The sequence below is a fragment of the Melozone crissalis genome, unplaced genomic scaffold (assembly GCF_028551555.1).
Source record: "Melozone crissalis strain CALT ecotype California unplaced genomic scaffold, PUWL_Pcris_2 ptg000110l_1, whole genome shotgun sequence".
NCBI lineage: Eukaryota > Metazoa > Chordata > Aves > Passeriformes > Passerellidae > Melozone > Melozone crissalis.
Genome location: NW_026535887.1, coordinates 3,208,988 through 3,225,856, shown reverse-complemented (window position 1 = coordinate 3,225,856; position 16,869 = coordinate 3,208,988). Strand labels below are relative to the sequence as shown.

The 16,869-nt window shown below is 43.3% G+C and overlaps 1 protein-coding gene across 1 annotated transcript in view; it reads right to left on the bottom strand.

Moving 5' to 3' along the window:
• Nucleotides 1-16,869, bottom strand: part of EXOC4 (exocyst complex component 4) — a 361,901-nt gene that overhangs the window by 266,211 nt on the left and 78,821 nt on the right. The gene's annotated exons all lie outside the window — the stretch shown is intronic.

The window sequence follows — 16,869 nt, the reverse complement described above, 5'->3', positions numbered from 1 at the left end:
CTTTCTTTCTAACCTGCTGCTGTAACAGGAGACATCACCCAAAAAGGGATTTACAAACCAGTGTGAATGAGGAAAACTGGAGTTAAAAAAGGAAATCTGCTATAGTTAAACTCAGTGTTTTGCCTCATTATCTATAAAAGGTTTTTAAACAGATGTCACAGGAAGGGCTGTGATGCTGCATTTAAAAAATCCCACATTTTGTGGATTCCTATTTCATGTCAGAACTGTCTTTCAGATCTACCCCTTTTCAGATTTAAGACCCTGGCACCCACCACCCCCTTGCACCAATCCCAAATGCTTCCCTGACCCCTTTTAAACCCACACTGGCATTTCCTAATCGACCAAACCCTCCAAGATCCAACCGCATCTGAACTCACGAGGAAAAGCACCTAAAAGGGAGACACGGCCCCAAAAATTAGAGGCATGAAGAGTTGCTACAAAAGAGCAGCAAAATTCCAGGGCAGGAATGGAGGTTTCTGCAGAATGAGCCCAGTGCCACCAAGAGGTTGATGAAAGGCCACGTTCCCCTTTGACACCAACCCAGCAGCCTCCATTTCAAGCCCAGCTTTAAGGCCACTGAGGGCTTTGAAATGAGAGCAGAGCTACAGAACCTCTTTGTCAACGCTACAATAGCCATGGCTTTGTATCCATCCCCTTCCCAAACGGGTGGGAGGTGCAGCAGTGCTGGTTTTGGAGGTTTAAAAAATCACTTTTGAACAAGGAAAGTGCCCCTGAGCTCGTTGCAGAAATATCTGTGAGGCTTTGGGGTCTTTGACATTATTCCAAATACTCTGAAGCCAGAGGGGGGAGCTCACAGCATAGACAAAATTCCCATTTTCAGACTTGGAGGGAAAAAAAAAACCAATAAAAATTTCCAGCTGTTTCCAGCTGCTGTGCACGAGGCATTGCAGCTTCTAAAGCATCCATCAGCATTGCTCCCTCCTGCCTTTAATGCTGCTCTCTAAAGGTGCAGCACCAAAATGCCAGTGTTAAGCAGATTATAATGTTTGTGAACATGTTCCATTCCAGCAGGTCCCTGAATGCCTTTCTGCATCAGGGAGCCTTTTCCTCCCCCTTTCATCAGCTTATCAAATGAAGCTCAACAGTAGCAGCTCCATCTAATGATACCAGGGGCCTTGTAATGGGATTAGGAAAAACACCATCATTACTTTCAAGGAGGAATGTGACCTTCAAGACACTTCTGACTCCTTTAAAGGGATGGAGTAGGAACAATGAAATTAATTCCTGCACAGGGACGAGGAATGGGCAGGGAGAAGCAAGAGGCTTTCAATTCCCAGGTAGAGATTATCTTTCCTCCTCTGTTATTGGCAGGTAAAAAAGCCAAATTGATTATCAGAATGGAACTGAGAAGGAAAAGGCAGAGCTGGGAATGTTCCCCTGGAGCAGGGAGGGATCCAGGGAGAGCTCCCAGCACATGGCAGGGCCTGCAGGGGCTCCAGCAGAGCTGCAGAGGGACTGGGGACAAGGCCTGCAGGGACAGCACCCAGGGAATGGCTCCCACTGCCAGAGGGCAGCCATGGGTGGCATCTTGGCAATGAGCAATTCCTGCCTGGGCTGGCATTGCCAGAGCAGCTGGGGCTGCCCCTGATCCCTGCAGTGCCCAAGGCCAGGCTGGAGCAGCCTGGGATGGTGGGACTGGAATGGGATGGGCTTGAAGGGCCCTTCCCACCCAAACCATTCTGGGATTTGGGACACTCAGAATCCATCCCGAGGGGTTTTTATGGAAGTTGGGGATGGCAAAGGGAAGGGAGACCCTTCCTGGAGTGCTGAGATTGCCAGTGAAGCCCCCAGACCCCAAAATTCCTTCCTGGAGAGGAGTCGGGGTGGGGATGGATCCAATGGCAGGCTGGGAGAGCTGGGAATGGAGGGAATTCCCTGGAGAGGGAGCCTGGGGTGGGATTTTGGGAAGGGATTCCCAGAGCAGCTGGGGCTGCCTCACCTGAGCCTCCAGCTGAATCCTAAATTCCAAAGCACTCCCCAGCCCTGAGAACACTCTTTGCCCTGCTAGAACACACTGGATCTGGCAATTGTTCAAATGATTTCAGATAAAATTTCTGCAGCCATCACTGCAGCCATCGCTCTGTTTGCCCAGAAGAGTGAAAGTGCTGCTGGATTCACTCTGTGGCTTCCACACCAAACCCAACCACACTTGTCATTGTTCCCTTCAGTAAAAACAGTCCCTCAGACCGCCCAAAGGAAGTGTAAATACAGCAGCAACAGGAATCCACTTTAAAGCTGAAAGCCTCACACAAAACCCCTCCATGTTTTGTTCTGACAGGATTTCAGCAATGCATTGGTGCTGCTGCTCTGGAAGAGCCTCTGCTGAAGAGCAGCCTGACATCTCCATCCTGCCTTTGGCTGCAGAACACCTCTGTCACTGTTTGAGGTGTGAATTCATCCAGATTGTCCCCATCCCTGGCCCTGCCTGCTGGAATTCCACACAGCACATTTTTAATGATGATCTTATTGCACGAGAGAGGTGGGGACAGGTTTGGTTTGGAAACAGAAGGAAAAGAGGTAAAATGTTTCATGTCAGCAACTAATGTGGGCCAGAAGGCTGGATATCTGAATTAAGGTTCCAACAGCCCTGAATATTCATTTTCTTGGTGCATGGCACTGAACAACAAAGACAGGAATGGATAATTCCGGAATGGATAATTCCAGAATGGATAATTCCAAACAGAACTGGCCCTGCCTGGGAGAGGAGCAGGAAAACACAGTGCATGTGTTTAACACATCAACCTTTACAAAACACCCAAATCCTGCACTGGCAAGGTCCAGGCTGATGCAGAATTCCTTGGAATGTGTGTGCCACTGGCAGGGGAATGCCACAGGGTGGAGCCAGGACAAAGCAGATGGCTGAGCATCCACCCTGCCAGTCTCCCAAGCACTGAAGAGCTGCTTGCTCAGAAGAAAAGCTGCCAGGGCAAATTCCACCCTTTGAGACCCAACCACTCCCCCTGCACCAGCTCCCTCCTGCTCTGAAATTTCTGAGGTTAAAAGTGCGTTTATTTACTCACACATCACTTCAAGCTACCACAATTGTACAAAAAAATCCTTCTTGCATCCCTTGTAACTCAAAAAAAAAATAAAATCAAGAGGCTTGTCAGTCCATCAGTGTACATGTCCAGTTGTGTCACGGTACATTTAACATATATAAATACAACTTCAGCAAAAAAAAAAAAAGCAGCTAATTACTACATGGCTGCTAACCATGAACAAGAATTAGAAGAGACAAACCTACATTAACTTGTCTCCATTTCAGATAATTACTTGTGAGGTTTTTTAAGACATTTGTGACTCACGAGGGAGTCTGTGAATTTACTATCTCCTGCAATCTAATAATGTTGGCAGGCAGGAGAGTCACCTATTTACTGGTGTGTGACACCAATCCCTTCCCATGGATTAATAAAAGCTCTTGGTTAGGAGTTCTCCATCCCCCTCCCAGTAAACATAATTATTTCAAATCAAATAAAAAAAATAATCAGTTAAAAATCCCCACAGCATGGTGGCTGAGAGAGAAGAGAAGAGAAGAGAAGAGAAGAGAAGAGAAGAGAAGAGAAGAGAAGAGAAGAGAAGAGAAGGATGGAAGAAGTTCCATTACTCAGCTGGACAACAGGACAGGGAGATTTGTCACTTTTATTCACAAGGGATAAAAGGAACAGGCTTAGGAGAGACCACACAGGGTGGAACAAAGCTCCAGGCCCAGGAATCCAAGAGATCCAGAGTGCATTCATTAATACCTCTGAGATTCAAATAAAAATGGCATCGAGAAGAGAAGGATCCAAGAAAGGGCAAAAAAAAAAAAAAATAAATCCAGGTCCACAGGTTGCAGCCAGACAAAGGAAAGGCAACAGGCACATTTTAAACACTCTGAGCACTTGGAAATCCTGCAGACACACAAATCACTGTCAAGGATGAGCCAGCAGCTCCCAAGTGCTGCCTTTATTCCCTTCCATTAGTCTGCTGCAGCTCCCCCGCTCCTATCAGTCAGAAAGGCAGCACTAATATCTACCTTTATTTTCCAAAAGTTTCCATGCATTACAGCCCAAGTGTAAATAATTGATAAATCAAGGCAAGTGGGCTGCTGGGGCATGGCTGCAGTGAGGATAAAGCTTTTAAGAGGAGGAGGATGGGTGCAGATCCATATAAAAACACACAATTCCCCTCTGCCAACAGGGAGTTTGCAGGGAAACCACCCCCTCCCCTCCTCCTTCAGCTCCCCTTGATTTTAATATTGGCCCTTCAACCAAAAGCTCATTTTAATCCAATTTTAATGTCACTTGAGTTCTTACAAATAAGGAGACCACACAGGGAGCTGATGATTTTAATTCTGGCACTTAAATCACGAGTGTGAAGTTAAATGCAACACATCCCTTCCCCCTCCTGCAATTCCACACATTTAATTGCCACGTTCCTCCCAACCCCAACCTGCAGGAACTGAATCCCACAGGAAAAGTTGCCCAGCCCTGGCACCCCTGAGCAGGTGGATTGGTTCTCTGCTGTTTCACCCATCCCTGTGGATGGTGGGGCTGCAATCCCAGAGGTTTTCCAAGAACCACAAAAAACTGGAATACACCTCAGGAAATCACCCAGTCCATCCCCAGCACACCCCAGGAATGTTGTCCTGTCTCAGAGATGGCTGGAAGTCCTTAAGGGGGATACAGAAGCACAATAAACATCCCAAAATCACTCCCTGCTTACACACAATCTCCATTGGGACAGACAGGAAAAAAGGAAAACATTGAGTTTTTTAAACTTCAATGAAATAGCTTTTCCTGTGTGCCATTCACATTCTCTGGAAAAATCCCTTTGCCCAGGATTTTTTTCCTGGGAAGCTGAGAAGCCTCAGAGAAAAGGAAAACAATTCTTATCTCATTTGCTTCTCCTGTGTTTTGCTGCTTTGGAATGGGGTTGGAGATTGTTTATCACAGGTGATTGTTTCATTGGATTCTGCTGTGAATTATTTTCACCCTTTGGCCAATCAGTGCCAAGCTGTGTCAGGACTCTGGAAGGAGTCACGAGTTTTCATTATTATCTTTTTAGCATTGAGTAAGTTTCCTTTCTCTATTCTTTAGTATAGTTTAGTATAGCATTCTTCAATATAACATAGTATCATAAAATACTAAATTAGCCTTCTGAGAGCATGGAGTCAGATTCATCATTCCTCCCTACCATGAGGTTCAATACAAATCCAATATTCCTGCTGGATGAAAACAAAGCCAACCAAAGGGACAGGGATGCACCAGGTAGCCTTAATAAAATGACAACTCCCCTAACAAGAACATCAAACCTTCTCAAATCAGGCTGCAGAAGAGATTTTAAACAATCTTCTCCATCCTAGGGAGCCCAAATCCTCCTGTGGTATTTTCCTAGTTCCCTGTTGTAGGGAGGAATGATGAATGTGACTCCATGCTCTCAGAAGGCTAATTTATTGTTTTGTGATACTATATTATATTGAAGAATGCTAAATTAAACTATACTAAAGAATACAGAAAGGATACAGACAGAAGGCTAAAAGATAATAATGAAAACTCCTGACTCTTTCCAGAGTCCCGACACAGCTTGGCACTGATTGGCCAAAGAGTCAAAACAACTCACAGCAGAATCCAATGGAACAATCACCTGTGGGTAAACAATCTCCAACCACATTCCACATGAGCAAAACACATGAGAAGCAAATGAGATAATATTGTTTTCCTTTTTCTCTGAGGCTTCTCAGCTTCCCAGGAGAAGAATCCTGGGCAAGGGGATTTTTCTAGACAATGTGACAGTGACACCCTCCTCTGAGCAAAGGACTCCCAGTCAGTTCCAGCCTCCCTGTCCAGGCTTGAACTCAGCCCTTCCTACAGGATCACACCCTGGAAAACTCATTTTCCAACCCTCTTGATGGATTTGAAGCCAAAGTCCTCCCTCCATCTTAGGTTTTTCCCTAAATCCTTGATCACAGAATCTTGGAATCATTTAGGCTGGAAAAGACCTCCCAGATCATCAAACCCAACCATCACTATGTTCACCATTAAACCCCATCCTCAAAAGTTGATTTTGGACACTTCCAGAGATGGGGACTCCACTGTGACCAGACTTTAAGATCCTTTCCATGAGGGAATTTTCCCTGAGACCCAACCTAAACCTCCCCTGGCACAACTTGGCCACCACCATTGCACTACTGGATTTCATAGTATTCATAGTATTTCATGTAGTATTTTCTTCAGATAATACAATAATCCCAAAATATTCAGAGTTGCAAGGGACCACATAGTGATACACTTCATATATTTATATATATTATAAATATATATTATATATTATATATTTCTAAATATATTAATTTATATATTTCTAAATATCTATATTAATTTTTCTTAAATACATTTATATATTTCTAAATATTTTATATTTCTAAATATAAAATATATTTATATATTTATAAATATATATTTTATATATTTTTATATATAATAGTCCTACAATAATCACTCGGTTTCATAACATTTTCTTCAGATTTGTCCATTTCTCCAGATTTGTTTCAGCTTATTTTGATTCCCTCAGACCAGACCTCATTTCTGGTACCACAGAGAGGGAGAGGAGGGTGACAGCCCGTAATAAAATTCTCTGCAAGAGGAAACAAAGCCCACAGAGAATCACCTAAACCCCACGGATTTGATTTATCTCCTTAAATCTGACATTTGTCAGGCAGAGCAGACACGGAGTTTCATTCACTTCACCTGTAAATCTGCCCATAATTCATGTGAAACACCGATTTTTGGGATATATTTCATGCCTGAACATCTCCTCACTTCAGTCCATTTCTAGCTGTAGATTTTAAACCCATGCAGGGACAGTAAATGATGAAGAAATGGTGGAGTCACCATCCCTGGAAGTATCCAAAAAAATGTGTGGATGTGGCATTTAAGGGCATGTTTTAGTGGTGAGCATGGCAGTGGTGATGGTTGGACTTGGTGATCCCCAAGTTCTTTTCAAACCTTAATTCCAACCTTAATTCCATGGTTCCAAGAACATGGAGCTTGGCACAGGGAGTTTGATTCAAGCAGCAGCTCCTCCACTCAGCTTCAGTCCCAAAAACGTTCCCCACCCATTCCCTGCCCCACAGCCCTGCTGATGGCCCCTGGAAGCACCCTGGGATGGTGGGAGGTGCCCCTGCCCATGGATTGGGTGGGAACTGGATGGGCTTCAAGGCCCCCTCCAACCCAAATTATTCTCTAATTTTGTGTCTTGGAGCAGGAAGGAGCAGGAATTCCCACTTCCCCTTCCCACCAATGATTTTATCATTCCTCCTCATCTGTTATCTTCCTGAGGGAATCCGACCCAACTTTTCCAGCTTTTTTTCCCAGGGCAGAAGGTTGTCCTAAGATATTTGTGTATTCTATCCCCATCAGTTAGAGCTGGGGCAGTTCTCTCTGTCCATGGGGCAGTTTTTTCTTTCTCTCTCCCACAGCCAACCCTCCCTCCAGGAGATCTCTGCTGTCCATGGCCACTGAGTGTCCCTGCAGGGCTGATCCAATCCCAGCATCCCATGGGGAGATGCTCCGCCCAGGGGAGGAGCCAAGCATTCCTCCCTGGATCCAATCTGGGCCTGGCACAGCACAGCAGCCTGTGCCCCCTGCATTGCCAGAGGAGCAGCTTTCTGCTGCCCTGCATGGCCAGAGGGAGCCCAGGCCCATCTGCAGCAGCCCTGGAGCTGCAGAGGAAAACTCCCCCCTTGTGCAGGATCCCTGCTGCAGCAGAGCCACAGCTGGCACTGCAGGAGGGCTGAGCCCCCATGGGATGGGGCTGGGACACCGCCCTGGCGCACAGGGGGCAGGGACTGCTCTCACTCTGGCTGTGGGTTGTTCTCTTTTTTGTACCATTGCATTTGTATTTTTAATTTTCCTAGTAAAGATCTGTTATTCCTATTCCCATATCTTTGACTAAGAGCCCCTTCATTTAAAATTATAACAATTCAGAAGGAGGAGGTTTGCATTTTCTATTTCTGGGAAGGTTCCTGCCTTCTTCAGCAGACACCTGGCTTTCCAAACCAAGACAGATTGCCACCAATACCGACCCACAGGCTGTCAGACAATTTCTGACTTTGTCAGTGTTTTTACTGTACTATTATATTTGTATTTTTAATTTTCCTAGTAAACTCTTATTCCTACTCCCATATCTTTGACTGAGAGCCCCTTAATTTCAAATTTATAATAATTCAGAGGGAGGGGGTTTGCATTTCCCATTTCAGGGGTGGCTCCTGCCTTCCTCAGCAGACCCCTGGCTTTCCAAACTAAGACAAAGGTGAATTTGCTCCAAACACCCTGTGCCCCAATCCTAATCATTTCCTGTCCTGCAATATTCTTCAGGGTGAGCCCAGACAGTTCCTGGCAGACACCAGTGAGCTGCCAGCATTCCTTTCCGTAAAATAATATAAAATTTCCTTGGCTATCCATCCTTTAAAGTCCCCACCATCTCCCAGTGTGGATCACACTTCGCACATCCACAGCAGCTGCCACCGAGCCTCCTAAAAATGACACTTTCCTGCCTTTACCTCTTTCACAACCATGGAATCTCCACAAATAATTTTATTTTCCCCCTCACTGCACTTATGTAAACATCTCACAGATCCATCAGTCCCTTCCTGCCCCAGATAACACAGAAGATTTTGTGGCAGGCATCAAAATTTGCTGACACCCCTGCTGTCACAGCCCTGCTCAGCACCACAAGGATCATCACCAAACCAGAATTAACCCTTCTTCCTTCCTTGATGATAATTTTCCATCAATTCTTACGTTTACATCTCCTAGTCAGGTTTTTTTATCAATTAAAAACAAAATAAAACAAAAAAATCCCCAGCAACCAACAAAATAACCCCACTGCAAAGTTCTTTATCCATTTCAAGTGCTCTGAGTGATTAAATAAATAAATAAACCTCACAAGAGCCAATTTTTCCACTACATAAATAATTTGCAGGCTCTTTTGTAGATGTAAATAAGACATTTCTGCTTGTTCTCCAATCCTCAGCTGGAGGCTTTAAGGAGAGGCTGCTGATTTTTCCTGGCTCCTCAGTGACTTTAGACTCCTCCTTCCTAAAAACACTCTTCTGACATCGTGCCTTGGAGCTTTAAATTCAGTTTCGAGTTCTCTCTAAAGCCTCCAGCTCTGCCTGGCTGCTTTTATTATCAGAAGGGAAACTCTTAAATAAGAGTTTCTGGGTTGTTTCCTCGTCTGCACTCTCACAACTCCAGACTGGTTTCAAAGAAATCATTTCTCTTTCCCATAATGTTGATTTGTTTTTTTTCCTTTTTTAACACAAAATCTTGTGCAATTCAACAAACCCACGATGCCTTCTGCAGGTGTCTTGTTTTTAAGGGTCTGAAGATCCGTCAAATAGATCTGCTCCACAAAACCCACAACAGTCCTCTCTCCCTCCTACAGCCTCCTCTCAAAAATATCTCAGCTTATCATCTCTCCTGGGGCTCCATTTCTACATTTTAAGTTTTCTGTGCCAAATAAACACAGCTCCAGCCTTGGCAGCTGCAGTGTTTGTGTGTTTGGTGTTTTTCTTCCTCTCCAAAGCAAGGTCATTCCAAGTCTGGACAAGTGAGAAGCAGCATCCAGGGAGGAATTTTGCTTTCTTTGCCTGTTTAGGAGTTTGGAATTTGGGGTTTTGCTTTATCTCCATTTCTGTTGATTTTATTGAGACTCAGCCTGCTCCTCTGGATGTTTAATCACAGAATATCCTGAGTGGGAAGGGACTCATCCAGTCCAAACACCTCAAAATCCCACCCTGAGAGCTTTGCCCAAACATTTTTGGGAATGTGCCCATTCCCTGGGGAGCCTGTTCAGTACTCACCACCCTCTGGGGAAAGAAATTTTCCTAAAATCCAACCTAAACCTCCTCACACAGCTTCATTCCATTAAATAAAAGGAGAAATACCACTCCATTCCCACTCCTTGGTCCCCAGACAGAATTCCTGTCTACACCCTCCAGTTCCTACAGCACAGGGGGTTTTATTTTTATTTTATTTTAATTTTTTTTCCCTGGATGTGGCCCCCTCTTCCTCTGAATTTTTCTCTCCCTAGACAGAGGAATTCTTTAAATAAAGGCATGTTCCCCCACCTCCCACAACAAGTCTGTCTTCCCTGCCTGGTCTGCAAACAGCTTTACAGATTCCCACTGACATTTGTCATCTCACCACCTTTGCATAATGCACTCTGTAATTTGGCTTTCTCCATCACAAGGGAATCCATCCACCTCGTTTTTATTTCACTTTTAAGGTTTATTCAGTGTTCTCCTTTTCATTCAGCGGCTTCATCTTTAATTTTGATGCCATTTTGTTCCTCCTCCTTGCAATATGGTGTTGTTTGCAAGCCATTTGCCCACTGATGGGGACAGGTAGATAGCAAATATTTACTTTACCGCCTAGGACAAATATTTGACATCTATCACCACCCAGCTTTCAGATGGATAAGAAAATGGTCCCTCTTGAATTATCATGACAACAAGATGCAGCCACATAATATCCCTTCATCCACCTCTGATTGAAGAGCCATCGCGGAGTTTAGACATTTCCATTTGTAAAGATAAAACTGCAGAAAGTGTTTTCTTTGTCGCTGTCCTACTACCTTTAAGATCTCTTATTTAAGTTATGTTTGCAGGAAGGGCCTATTATTCATTTCTGCTGTCTTAAAAGAAACAAAACAAACAAAAAAAACACCACCACTTGTTCTCTCTGAAAAATAATCAGTAAAAAATCTCCTTTACTTCACGAATTTCGCAGGAGCAAGCTCTGGATTCAAAAACTCTTCTCTTTTTTGGAGCATTTCATGAGTTTGGAGAACCAGAAAAGGAAAAAACCCAACACAACCAAAACCCCAAAACTTTTCTACTTTTCCCACATCCTCTGATGACAGGTTGAGGGTTGGACAAGACGATTCTGTGATTCAATTGGAGCTGTAAATCAACCTGTAAATCTATTTAGGTTTGGGATTTCTTGGGAATCTGTTCAGCAGATCAGGAATGGAGTTTCCAAGGTCTCTTATTTAACATCTCTTATTTATGTTTGCAGAAAGGGCCTATTATTCATTTTTGCTCTCTTAAAAGAAACAAAACAAACAAAAAAAACACCACCACTTGTTCTCCCTGAAAAATAATCAGTAAAAAATCTCCTTTACTTCACGAATTTCACGGGAGCAAGCTCTGGACTCAAAAACTTCTCTTTTTCGGGGAAATTCATGAGTTTGGAGAACCAGGGAAGGAAAATCTCAACACAACGAAAACCCCAAAACTTTTCTACTTTTCCCACGTCCTCTGATGACAGGTTGAGGGTTGGACAAGATGATTCTGTGATTTAACTGGAGCTGTAAATTTTTCAAAATCAAAATTTATTTCAAAACCTAAATCTATTTAGGTTTGGGATTTCTTGGGGAAACTGTTCAGCAGGCCAGCAATGGAGTTTCAAAGGTTTTGATTAGGAAAACAGAATAGAGGACACTCCAGTTCTTGGAGCAATTAGATGCCTTGTCTAAAAAAATGTCAATTCCCCATTTTGAGTGCAGGGCAATTTCCCCATTTTCTCTTTTTCAACAAGGAGAAAATGTTGTTATCCATTTGTTATCCATTCCCACATGGAAACACAACAGCTCTGACACAGGAGCTGGCTCCTGCAGTACATCCAACCCCTCCACTTCAGGAGAAATGACATTTTTAATCCCCAACGTGACAGATTTTGTTAAGTAAATAATGAACTGTTATCCCCAGATCCCCCCGTTTGCAGGTTGACAAACAGCAGAATACAAATGACAACTTTATTTCCTTATCCTCCTGGTCCAGAAGTGCCAGAGACACTCAATAAAACACACTTGATATTCCATAAAACACACTCTGAACCTTGGGAGATTCAGGCTGGGCTATTTCCCAGTAAAGATATGAAAATGAGCTGCCACCACCTTCTGGAATAGGCTGGACTTGTGCTTGTTTAATATAAAATATTTATAATAATCACAGAATATCCTGAGTGGGAAGGGACCCATCAGGATCATCCAGTCCAACTCCTGACCGTGTTCACACACCTTAAAATCTCTAAGATTTTAGGGGTTTTATAAAGTTCAAATGATATAAAAATCAAAATATATAAAATATAAAATTAAATAAATATATAATATATAAATTATAATAGATAAAATATAATGTAATGTAATGTAATATAATGTAATGTAATGTAATATAATAATAATTTATATAAATATTGCCTTTATCCTGCAGGGTGCTGGGCAGCCTGGCCAGGAGCCAGCAGAGCCCTCAGCCCATCCCATTAATTGCTCCTCTGGATCAGGGCCAGAGCTCCCCACCCCATAGGTCAAACCTCCCTGAAAACCCTAAAAATTCAGGAAAACCCAGCTCTAACATCAGATAGGAACAGGTGATTTCTAAACTCATGGCTCAATCTTAGAAACAGAACATTTTGGAAGAATTCTGTCAATTCTCACAGATTATGGCACGTGGATTATTCACCTCTCTCAACAACTCAACTTGCAGGGCAATATTGGAAATAAATCTCTCTCCACCTCAAAATGCTCTTTTTCCCTCAAGCCCCCACAAGATTGATCTGATAGTGACTAAATTGATTTTTTTTCTGTTTTTTGCTCTCAGTAAAAAGTTTGGAGAGCCTCAAATTGGAATATGAAATTTAATTTATAAGTTTTTTTAAACTTAAATGAAACAGCTTTTCCTGCTGGCTGAAAACAAAGCCAACCAAAGGGACAGGGATGCACCAAGTGGCCTTAATAAAATGACAACTCCCCAAACAAGAGTATCAAATCTCCTCAAATAAGGCTGCAGAGGAGATTTTCAACAATCTTCTCAATCTTAGGGAGCCAAACCCTCCTCTGAACAAATGAATTCCAATTCCTCACAACTGTGCTCAGCAGAGGAAATCATCCCCAACACACACAATCAATAGGAAGCATTGCAGACAATAATGCAGCAGAAAGGAAGGAGCAGAGCAGGAAATTCAGGGAAAATGGGAATTTGGGGAATGAGGAAAACACACCAGGCAAGCAGTGAACAGCTCCTGAACATCCACTCCAAAATAACCCAGCTTGTTCCATCAGCCAGATCACAGGAGAACAAGGATCTGAGAGGATATTACAGCACCCAAAGAAAATAAGATTTAAATCCAGGATGTTTTCAGTCTGTGCAGGAAAGCAGCAGCATCAAGTTGTACAAATTGTATTTTAAATTTATGTATTTATAGAGGAGAAACTTACCCTCCGGTGAAACACAGCAGCGACATGGAAAGGGAAATCACTAAAATATGAACAGATTATCCCAGCAAAAGTGATCCTAATCTGATGCCTCAGATTTAGCTTTTATATTTTTCCCATTCTGTGCTGCTTTAGTGTGTGGGTCTGAGCTTCATATTATGGGATGGTGAGCTCTGTGCACAGAGCAGGGAGACAAAACAATTCCTGCCCCAGTTGGGCACCAAGGACAAATTGTCACTGTCCTGTTTTCTGAAAAATCCCTTCACCAGGATTTCTTCTCCTGGGAAGCTGAGAAAAAGGAAAACAATATTATCTCCTTTGCTTCTCCTGTGTTTTGCTGCTTTGGAATGTGGTTGGAGATTGTTTATCCAACAGGTGATTGTTTCATTGGTTTCATGGGAATTGTTTTGACTTAATGACCAATCAGTGCCAAGCGGTGTTGAGACTCTGGAAAGAGTCACGAGTTTTCATTATTATCTTGTTAAACCTTCTGTCTGTATCCTTTTTGTATTCTTTAGTATAGTTTAGTATAGCATTCTTTAATATAATATAGTATCATAAAATAATAAATTATCCTTCTGAGAACATGGGAGTCAGATTCATCATTTCCTCCTTCATCCTGGGGACCCAGCAAATACCACAACAAATGAGCCAAATCTCAGCCCAGGAGCACAAACCCCGTGGGCTGCAGAGAGAAAAACAAGCAGGGTGGGAGTGCCTGGGCTAAAGCTGGGATGGGACAATGAACTGCAAGGTGCAAATGGAGCAGAACTGATCCCAGGGAGAGACCCCGGGAGCGCTCGTGCATTTTGGGGCCGTTTTGGGTCATCTTGGGTGCAGCCCTGGCTGGGCTCTGGTGCTGCCCAAGGTGCAGCCATGGAGGAGATCCTGTGAATAAATCCCTGCTTTATTCTGGAACTCTGTTCTAGGTCAGATTTACAAGGCACCAACCCAAGGCTGGGATGGTTCAGAAGCTGAGGGAGAAGCCAGCAGGAATTTGGGTGAGCGCAGAGGCCACACCTGGAGCATTCAGCACAAGGGACAGCCTGGAGCAGAGAAGGCTCAAAACTTACCAAAATCACCCATTCTATGATTCTGTAAAAATTCAGATACAAAATGAGGCAGGTAAAGCTAAAAATTAATATTTTCAACCCAAAGTCTCCTTTAAAACAAACACAACTACACAAGTAAAGGAACAAGTCAGCTCTGCTTAAGAGAAACTCTAATTTGGCCCCAACTTCTTTGCTCCAAAGGGATGGTCAGGCTCCCAGCAATTAATGAGCCATTTTCAGGATTGCAGAAATAAGCTGAGGTTCAGCAAATACGAGGTGGAAATGATTTCAGATTCATTAAAGTGCAGGGGCTCTGTTGTGCCAAGCCAGCACATCTCTGCAGTGAAGTCTCCCAGGCCGCCTCACTGGCCTCCCATGCTAAACCCAAATTAAGCAGGTGCAGAAATGCCAACATCATCAGGATCCTCCCGAGGTGCTGGGCCTGGGGTTATTTTGACACAGCCAGGCTACTTAGCAAGGCAAAAAACCCTGCAAATACAAATCAATTACGGCCCAAAAAAGATCAATTTTTCCCCTACAATAGAAAAGCCATTGCTTCTTTTGTTGTTCCTTAATGCCACATTAGCACAACATCCCCAAAACCCCCCCAAAAATGGCACTGTGAAGCTTAAAAGACCAACAGCCCCTGTAATCACATTTTTACTGGGCAGCTCTTTCAATATCACGCAGAGCCTTTTCAAGCAGACACCCAAAAAACTCCAAAAGTTTCAGTTCTCTGCTCACAAAATTGATCAAAAGATCATTTTTTTCCCTACAACAGAAAAGCCATTGCTTTTTTTTGGTTTTTTTTTTTTTGTTCCTTAATGCCACATTAGCACAACATCCCCAAAAACCCCAAACGTGGCACTGTGAAGCTTAAAAAGACCAACAACCCCTGCAACCACATTTTTACTGGGCAGCTCTTTCAATATCATGCAGAGCCTTTCTGAGCAGATAATGCCACCCAAAAAACTCCAAAAGTTTCAGTTCTCTGCTCACAAAGGTATTTTAAATACTCTCCACACCCTCAGGAAGTTTTGCCTTTCCAATATCTCAGACAGGACTACAGTGGAAAGATAAAGAATTTTGGAAAGATAAAGATTTTTTTCAGGAATTCATGGACACTGGATGGCAGGGAAGGTGGAGGTGTGGAAGAGCCTCTTGTGTGTTCCTCAAATAGAAAATAAAAAAATCCAAATTGCTGAATTCTCCCTAAATTTAACTGTATTGCCCTGCCCTGGATGTGTTTGCTCACTGTGCTGCTCCTGTTTGCCAGCATCTACTCCTTCAGCAGACACTGAGTTACAATTTTGAGGGGGCTGGAGCTTGGAAATGTCAAAGGGATTCACATTCCTTCCACAGCACCTTTCAAAATAAAGCCAAAAGCCCTCAGGATCATGAATACAGCACAAAATTATGCATCCAAAAGAACAATTCCCTGCCAGATCACACAATAATCCTACACAGGCCATGAGGAAATATCACAGGAGGCTGCTTTTAGACCATCAATTAATCTGTGAACCCTCAAGTTGATCTTTAAGGAAATGGGTAATTTTATAGCTCACAGCAAAACGAAATGTAAAAAGGGAAGAATGTTTGAGCAAACCTTCAGTTTGAACTCCTGGCCTTAAAAAAGCACTCCCAGAAAATGCCAAGGCTGGCACCTCCCAGGGGGCTGAGCAGCACACGAGGAATGACCCATCCAATAAAGATTCCTGGAAAGGCAGAGCACATTGTGGTGACCTTGGGGATAAATCTCATCAAATCTCAACCTGCAGAATCCCTTCCGTCCCTGTCTGATGTTTTGGGATTTTCATCCAAGTCAATGTCCAAAGGTGTTTGGGTGGGCTGTGAGCACCCAAAATCATTCTGCTGCTGCTGTGGGAGCACAGAGCACACAGTCAGTGCTAAAATTCAGATTAACATCTGGCTGGCTCTCAGAAAACACAGCTAAGAGAGAAAGCAAAGGGAGCAGAGGCAAACCAGCAGAAATGAGGCACAAGAAACAAAGAACACAGCTCCAACTCAGTCTCTGAAGAATATTAAACCAAAGAACATTATGCTGAAAGAATCATTGCTGAGGAAAGAGGGATTTGGGAAAAGCAGGATCAAATTCTAACCTGCTTTAAACAACCTGCAACCTCAGAGAATTCAGGGAATCACACAGGTTGCCATTAAGGGAAGGCTGACTGTACAAATTCCTGCAAATCACATCCTCTGATCTGCATAAACCCAGATGCACTCAGGTGCCTGTTGCACAAAGATCAGAAAACCACTGAAAGGGCTGGGAAGGGACCTTAAAATAATCCAGGTCCAACCCCCTCATCCTTCCAAACAGCTCCAAAATACTAAATCTGAAAATGACAAATTAATAATTAACAGAAAGTCACAGTTCTGCTGCTCCAGGTAAATTAAGGAGTTGCTGGTGACAGCCCAGTCCTGAGCCACACATGAAGGCAGGGATGGAATTCTCTCCCCTTCAATCCCACTGCCCACTAAAAATTGGTTACAATTTCAATTATAATTGTAACCAATT